Here is a 9,584-nt window from a genome sequence, read left to right on the forward strand (position 1 = left end):
GAGTCCTACTCCCACCCGGAGTAGGACTCCCCTCCCTTCCTTGTCCAACTAGGAGAGGTGGAGGGAGAGAAGGAAAGGGGGGGGGGGCGCCGCCCTCCCTCCTTGTCCAATTCGGACCAGGGGGAGAGGGGGTGCGCAGCCTGCCCTGGCAGCCCCTTCTCCTTCTCCACATTAGGCCCATAAGGCCCATTAACCTCCCGGGGGGTTCCGGTAACCCCCCGGTGCTCCGGTTTTATCCGAAACTTCCCCGGAACACTTCCGGTGTCCGAATATAGTCATCCAATATATCAATCTTTATGTCTCGACCATTTCGAGACTCCTCGTCATGTCCGTGATCACATCCGGGACTCCGAACGACCTTCGGTACATCAAAATGCATAAACTCATAATAACTGTCATCGTAACGTTAAGCGTGCGGACCCTACGGTTCGAGAACAATGCAGACATGACTGAGACAAATCTCCGGTCAATAACCAACAGCGGGACCTGGATGCCCATATTGGCTCCTACATATTCTACGAAGATCTTTATCGGTCAGACCGCATAACAACATACGTTGTTCCCTTTGTCATCGGTATGTTACTTGCCCGAGATTCGATCGTCGGTATCCAATACCTAGTTCAATCTCGTTACTGGCAAGTCTCTTTACTCGTTCCATAATACATCATCTCGCAACTAACTTATTAGTTGCAATGCTTGCAAGGCTTATGTGATGTGCATTACCGAGAGGGCCTAGAGATACCTCTCCGACAATCGGAGTGACAAATCCTAATCTCAAAATACGCCAACCCAACATCTACCTTTGGAGACACCTGTAGAGCTCCTTTATAATCACCCATTTACGTTGTGACGTTTGGTAGCACACAAAGTGTTCCTCCGGCAAACGGGAGTTGCATAATCTCATAGTCATAGGAACATGTATAAGTCATGAAGAAAGCAATAGCAACATACTAAACGATCGTGTGCTAAGCTAATGGAATGGGTCATGTCAATCAGATCATTCACCTAATGATGTGATCCCGTTAATCAAATAATAACTCTTTGTTTATGGTTAGGAAACATAACCATCTTTGATTAACGAGCTAGTCAAGTAGAGGCATACTAGTGACACTCTGTTTGTCTATGTATTCACACATGTATTATGTTTCCGGTTAATACAATTCTAGCATGAATAATAAACATTTATCATGATATAAGGAAATAAATAATAACTTTATTATTGCCTCTAGGGCATATTTCCTTCAGTCTCCCACTTGCACTAGAGTCAATAATCTAGATTACGCAGTAATGATTCTAACACCCATGGAGCCTTGGTGCTGATCATGTTTTGCTCATGGAAGAGGCTTAGTCAACGGGTCTGCAATATTCAGATCCGTATGTATCTTGCAAATCTCTATGTCTCCCACCTGGACTAGATCCCGGATGGAATTGAAGCGTCTCTTGATGTGCTTGGTTCTCTTGTGAAATCTGGATTCCTTTGCCAAGGCAATTGCACCAGTATTGTCACAAAAGATTTTCACTGGACCCGATGCACTAGGTATGACGCCTAGATCGGATATGAACTCCTTCATCCAGACTCCTTCATTTGCTGCTTCCGAAGCAGCTATGTACTCCGCTTCACATGTAGATCCCGCTACGACGCTTTGTTTAGAACTGCACCAACTGACAGCTCCACCGTTTAATGTAAATACATATCCGGTTTGCGATTTAGAATCGTCCGGATCAGTGTCAAAGCTCGCATCAACGTAACCGTTTACAATGAGCTCTTTGTCACCTCCATATACGAGAAACATATCCTTAGTCCTTTTCAGGTATTTCAGGATGTTCTTGACCGCTGTCCAGTGATCCACTCCTGGATTACTTTGGTACCTCCCTGCTAAACTTATAGCAAGGCACACATCAGGTCTGGTACACAGCATTGCATACATGATAGATCCTATGGCTGAAGCATAGGGAACATCTTTCATTTTCTCTCTATCTTCTGCAGTGGTCGGGCATTGAGTCTGACTCAACTTCACACCTTGTAACACAGGCAAGAATCCTTTCTTTGCTTGATCCATTTTGAACTTCTTCAAAATCTTGTCAAGGTATGTGCTTTGTGAAAGTCCAATTAAGCGTCTTGATCTATCTCTATAGATCTTTATGCCTAATATGTAAGTAGCTTCACCGAGGTCTTTCATTGAAAAACTCTTATTCAAGTATCCCTTTATGCTATCTAGAAATTCTATATTATTTCCAATCAGCAATATGTCATCCACATATAATATCAGAAATGCTACAGAGCTCCCACTCACTTTCTTGTAAATACAGGCTTCTCCGAAAGTCTGTATAAAACCAAATGCTTTGATCACACTATCAAAGCGTTTATTCCAACTCCGAGAGGCTTGCACCAGTCCATAAATGGATCGCTGGAGCTTGCACACTTTGTTAGCTCCCTTTGGATCAACAAAACCTTCCGGTTGCATCATATACAACTCTTCTTCCAGAAATCCATTCAGGAATGCAGTTTTGACATCCATCTGCCAAATTTCATAATCATAAAATGCGGTAATTGCTAACATGATTCGGACAGACTTAAGCATCGCTACGGGTGAGAAAGTCTCATCGTAGTCAACCCCTTGAACTTGTCGAAAACCTTTTGCGACAAGTCGAGCTTTGTAGACAGTAACATTACCGTCAGCGTCAGTCTTCTTCTTGAAGATCCATTTATTCTCAATTGCTTGCCGATCATCGGGCAAGTCAACCAAAGTCCATACTTTGTTCTCATACATGGATCCCATCTCAGATTTCATGGCTTCAAGCCATTTTGCGGAATCTGGGCTCACCATCGCTTCTTCATAGTTCATAGGTTCTTCATGATCTAGTAGCATGACTTCCAGAACAGGATTACCGTACCACTCTGGCGCGGATCTCACTCTGGTTGATCTACGAGGTTCAGTAGTATCTTGATCTGAAGTTTCATGATCATCATCATTAGCTTCCTCACTAACTGGTGTAGCTGTCACTGAAACAGTTTTCTGTGATGCACTACTTTCCAATAAGGGAGCAGGTACAGTTACCTCGTCAAGTTCTACTTTCCTCCCACTCACTTCTTTCGAGAGAAACTCCTTTTCCAGAAAGTTTCTGAATTTAGCAACAAAAGTCTTGCCTTCGGATCTGTGATAGAAGGTGTATCCAATAGTTTCCTTTGGATATCCTATGAAGACACATTTCTCCGATTTGGGTTCGAGCTTATCAGGTTGAAGCTTTTTCGCATAAGCATCGCAGCCCCAAACTTTTAGAAATGACAACTTTGGTTTCTTGCCAAACCACAGTTCATAAGGCGTCGTCTCAATGGATTTCGATGGTGCCCTATTTAACGTGAATGCGGCCGTCTCTAGAGCGTATCCCCAAAACGATAGCGGTAAATCAGTAAGAGACATCATAGATCGCACCATATCTAGTAAAGTACGATTACGACGTTCGGACACACCATTACGCTGTGGTGTTCCAGGTGGCGTGAGTTGCGAAACTATTCCACAATTTTTCAAATGTACACCAAACTCGTAACTCAAATATTCTCCTCCACGATCAGATCGTAGAAACTTTATTTTCTTGTTACGATGATTTTCAACTTCACTCTGAAATTCTTTGGAGTTTTCAAATGTTTCAGACTTATGTTTCATTAAGTAGATATACCCATATCTGCTTAAGTCATCTGTGAAGGTGAGAAAATAACGATATCCGCCACGAGCCTCAATATTCATCGGACCACATACATCTGTATGTATGATTTCCAATAAATCTGTTGCTCTCTCCATAGTACCGGAGAACGGTGTTTTTGTCATCTTGCCTATGAGGCACGGTTCGCAAGTACCAAGTGATTCATAATCAAGTGGTTCCAAAAGTCCATCAGTATGGAGTTTCTTCATGCGCTTTACACCGATATGACCTAAACGGCAGTGCCACAAATAAGTTGCACTATCATTATTAACTCTGCATCTTTTGGCTTCAACACTATGAATATGTGTGTCACTACTATCGAGATTCATTAAAAATAGACCACTCTTTAAGGGTGCATGACCATAAAAGATATTACTCATATAAATAGAACAACCATTATTCTCAGATTTAAATGAATAACCGTCTCGCATCAAACAAGATCCAGATATAATGTTCATGCTTAACGCTGGCACCAAATAACAATTATTTAGGTCTAATATTAATCCCGAAGGTAGATGTAGAGGTAGCGTGCCGACTGCGATCACATCGACGCTGGAACCGTTTCCCACGCGCATCGTCACCTCGTCCTTAGCTAATCTTCGCTTAATCCGTAGTCCCTGTTTCGAGTTGTAAATAATAGCAACAGAACCAGTATCAAATACCCAGGTGCTACTGCGAGCATTAGTAAGGTACACATCAATAACATGTATATCACATATACCTTTGTTCACCTTGCCATCCTTCTTATCCGCCAAATACTTGGGGCAGTTCCGCTTCCAGTGACCAGTCTGCTTGCAGTAGAAGCACTCAGTTTCAGGCTTAGGTCTAGACTTGGGTTTCTTCTCCTGAGCAGCAACTTGCTTGCCGTTCTTCTTGAAGTTCCCCTTCTTCTTCCCTTTGCCCTTTTTCTTGAAACTAGTGGTCTTGTTGACCATCAACACTTGATGCTCCTTCTTGATTTCTACCTCCGCAACTTTCAGCATTGCGAAGAGCTCGGGAATAGTCTTATTCATCCCTTGCATATTATAGTTCATCACGAAGCTCTTGTAGCTTGGTGGCAGTGATTGGAGAATTCTGTCAATGACGCAATCATCTGGAAGATTAACTCCCAATTGAATCAAGTGATTATTATACCCAGACATTTTGAGTATATGCTCACTGACAGAACTGTTCTCCTCCATCTTGCAGCTATAGAACTTATTGGAGACCTCATATCTCTCAATCCAGGCATTTGCTTGAAATATTAACTTCAACTCCTGGAACATCTCATATGCTCCATGACGTTCAAAACGTCGTTGAAGTCCCGATTCTAAGCCGTAAAGCATGGCACACTGAACTATCGAGTAGTCATCAGCTTTGCTCTGCCAGACGTTCATAACATCTGGTGTTGCTCCAGCAGAAGGCCTGGCACCCAGCGGTGCTTCCAGGACGTAATTCTTCTGTGCAGCAATGAGGATAATCCTCAAGTTACGGACCCAGTCTGTGTAATTGCTACCATCATCTTTCAACTTTGCTTTCTCAAGGAACGCATTAAAATTCAACGGAACAACAGCACAAGCCATCTATCTACAAACAAGCATAAACAAGCAAGATACTATCAGGTACTAAGTTTCATGATAAATTTAGGTTCAATTAATTTACTTAAAAGAACTCCCACTTAGATAGACATCCCTCTAATCCTCTAAGTGATCACGTGATCCAAATCAACTAAACCATGTCCGATCATCACATGAGATGGAGTAGTTTTTATTGGTGAACATCATTATGTTGATCATATCTACTATATGATTCACGCTCGACCTTTCGGTCTCCGTGTTCCGAGGCCATATCTGTATATGCTTGGCTCGTCAAGTATAACCTGAGTATTCCGCGTGTGCAACTGTTTTGCACCCGTTGTATTTGAACGTAGAACCTATCACACCCGATCATCACATGGTGTCTCAGCACGAAGAACTTTCGCAACGGTGCATACTCAGGGAGAACACTTCTTGATAATTAGTGAGAGATCATCTTATAATGCTATCGTCAATCAGAGCAAGATAAGATGCATAAAAGATAAACATCACATGCAATCAATATAAGTGATATGATATGGGCATCATCATCTTGTGCTTGTGATCTTCATCTCCGAAGCACCGTCGTGATCACCATCGTCACCGGCGCGACACCTTGATCTCCATCGTAGCATCATTGTCGTCTCGCCAATCTTATGCTTCTACGACTATCGCTACCGCTTAGTGATAAAGTAAAGCATTACAGGGCGTTTGCATTGCATACAATAAAGCGACAACCATATGGCTCCTGCCAGTTGCCGATAACTCAGTTACAAAACATGATCATCTCATACAATAAAATCTAGCATCATGTCTTGACCATATCATATCACAACATGCCCTGCAAAAACAAGTTAGACGTCCTCTACTTTGTTGTTGCAAGTTTTACGTGGCTGCTACGGGCTTAAGTAAGAACCAATCTCACCTACACATCAAAACCACAACAATAGTTTGTCAAGTTGATGCCGTTTTAACCTTCGCAAGGACTGGGCGTAGCCACACTCGGTTCAATTAAAGTTGGAGAAACGGACACCCGCAAGCCACCTCTGTGCAAAGCACGTCGGGAGAACCGGTCTCGCGTAAGCGTACGCGTAATGTTGGTCTAGGCCGCTTCATCCAACAATACCGCCGAACCAAAGTATGACATGCTGGTAGGCAGTATGACTTATATCGCCCACAACTCACTTGTGTTCTACTCGTGCATATAACATCAAACCAGAAAACCTAGGCTCAGATGCCACTGTTGGGTTTCGTAGTAATTTCAAAAAATTTCCTACGCACACGCAAGATCATGGTGATGCATAGCAACGAGAGGGGAGAGTGTGATCTACGTACCCTTGTAGATCGTCAACGGAAGCGTTAACACAACATAGAGGAAGTAGTCGTACGTCTTCCCGATCCGACCGATCCAAGCACCGTTACTCCGGCACCTCCGAGTTCTTGGCACACGTACAGCTCGATGACGCTCCCCGGGCTCCGATCCAGCAAAGCTTCGGGGATGAGTTCCGTCAACACGACGCGTGGTGACGATCTTGATGTTCTACCGACGGAGGGCTTCGCCTAAACACTGCAACGATATGACCAAGGTGGAATATGGTGGAGGGGGGCACCGCACACGGCTAAGGAACGATCACGAGGATCAACTTGTGTGTCCTAGGGTGCCCCCTGCCTCCGTATATAAAGGATCCAAGGGGGGGGGGTGCAGCCGGCCCTATAGGAGGCGCGCAGGAGGAGTCCTACTCCCACCGGGAGTAGGACTCCCCTCCCTTCCTTGTCCAACTAGGAGAGGTGGAGGGAGAGAAGAAAAGGGGGGGGGGGCGCCGCCCCTCCCTCCTTGTCCAATTCGGACCAGGGGGAGAGGGGGCGTGCAGCCTGCCCTGGCAGCCCCTTCCTCTTCTCCACATTAGGCCCATAAGGCCCATTAACCCCCCGGGGGGTTCCGGTAACCCCCTGGTGCTCCGGTTTTATCCGAAACTTCCCCGAAACGCTTCCGGTGTCCGAATATAGTCATCCAATATATCAATCTTTATGTCTCGACCATTTCGAGACTCCTCGTCATGTCTGTGATCACATCCGGGACTCCGAACAACCTTCGGTACATCAAAATGCATAAACTCATAATAACTGTCATCGTAATGTTAAGCGTGCGGACCCTACGGTTCGAGAACAATGCAGACATGACTGAGACAAATCTCCGGTCAATAACCAATAGCGGGACCTGGATGCCCATATTGGCTCCTACATATTCTACGAAGATCTTTATCGGTCAGACCGCATAACAACATACGTTGTTCCCTTTGTCATCGGTATGTTACTTGCCCGAGATTCGATCGTCGGTATCCAATACCTAGTTCAATCTCGTTACCGCAAGTCTCTTTACTCGTTCCGTAATACATCATCTCGCAACTAACTTATTAGTTGCAATGCTTGCAAGGCATATGTGATGTGCATTACCGAGAGGGCCCAGAGATACCTCTCCGACAATCGGAGTGACAAATCCTAATCTCGAAATACGCCAACCCAACATCTACCTTTGGAGACACCTCGAGAGCTCCTTTATAATCACCCATTTATGTTGTGACTTTTGGTAGCACACAAAGTGTTCCTCCGGCAAACGGGAGTTGCATAATCTCATAGTCATAGGAACATGTATAAGTCATGAAGAAAGCAATAGCAACACACTAAACGACCGGGTGCTAAGCTAATGGAATGGGTCATGTTAATCAGATCATTCACCTAATGATGTGATCCTGTTAATCAAATAACAACTCTTTGTTTATGGTTAGGAAACATAACCGCTTTGATTAACGAGCTAGTCAAGTAGAGGCATACTAGTGACACTCTGTTTGTCTATGTATTCACACATGTATTATGTTTCCGGTTAATACAATTCTAGCATGAATAATAAACATTTATCATGATATAAGGAAATAAATAATAACTTTATTATTGCCTTTAGGGCATATTTCCTTCATATGGGGTGCCCCTGCCCCCGTATATAAAGGAGCAAGGGGGGGGGGTGCGGCCGGCAATAGGAGGAGGCGCGCTGGAGGAGTCCTACTCCTACCGGGAGTAGGACTCCCCCCTTTCCTAGTTGGATTAGGACTTGGGAGGGGGAAGGAGTGGAGGAGAAGGAAGGAAGGGGGAGGGGGCGCCGCCCCCCTCTCCTTGTCCTATTCGGACTAGGGGGGGGGGGAGGGGCGCGCGGCCAGCCCTTGCCTCCTCTCCTCTCTTCCACCTAGGCCCACTAAGGCCCATTAAGTTACCGGGGGGGTTCCGGTAACCTCCTGGTACTCCGGTAAAATCCCGATTTCACCCGGAACACTTCCGATATCCAAACATAGGCTTCCAATATATCAATCTTCATGTCTCGACCATTTCGAGACTCCTCGTCATGTCCGTGATCACATCCGGGACTCCGAACAACCTTCGGTACATCAAAACATATAAACTCATAATATAACTGTCATCGAAACGTTAAGCGTGCGGACCCTACGGGTTCGAGAACTATGTAGACATGACCGAGACACATCTCCGGTCAATAACCAATTAGCGAAATCTGGATGCTCATATTGGCTCCCACATATTCTACGAAGATCTTTATCGGTCAGACTGCATAACAACATACGTTGTTCCCTTTGTCATCGGTATGTTACTTTCCCGAGATTCGATCGTCGGTATCTCAATACCTAGTTCAATCTCGTTACCGGCAAGTTTCTTTACTCGTTCCGTAATATATCATCCCGCAACTAACTCATTAGTTGCAATGCTTGCAAGGCTTAAGTGATGTGCATTACCGAGAGGGCCCAGAGATACCTCTCCGACAATCGGAGTGACAAATCCTAATCTCGAAATATGCCAACCCAACATGTACCTTTGGAGACACCTTTAGAGCTCCTTTATAATCACCCAGTTACGTTGTGACATTTTTTAGCACACAAAGTGTTCCTCCGGCAAACGGGAGTTGCATAATCTCATAGTCATAGGAACATGTATAAGTCATGAAGAAAGCAATAGCAACATACTAAACGATCGGGTGCTAAGCTAACGAAATGGGTCATGTCAATCACATCATTCTCCTAATGATGTGATCCTGTTAATCAAATGACAACTCATGTCTATGGCTAGGAAACACAACCATCTTTGATCAACAAGTTAGTCAAGTAGAGGCATGCTAGTGACACTCTGTTTGGCTATGTATTCACACATGTATTATGTTTCCGGTTAATACAATTCTAGCATGAATAATAAACATTTATCATGATATAAGGAAATAAATAATAACTTTATTATTGCCTCTAGGGCATATTTCCTTCAACCACAACTTTG

This window comes from Triticum dicoccoides, chromosome 7A (genome assembly GCF_002162155.2).
Source record: "Triticum dicoccoides isolate Atlit2015 ecotype Zavitan chromosome 7A, WEW_v2.0, whole genome shotgun sequence".
Taxonomy (NCBI): domain Eukaryota; kingdom Viridiplantae; phylum Streptophyta; class Magnoliopsida; order Poales; family Poaceae; genus Triticum; species Triticum dicoccoides.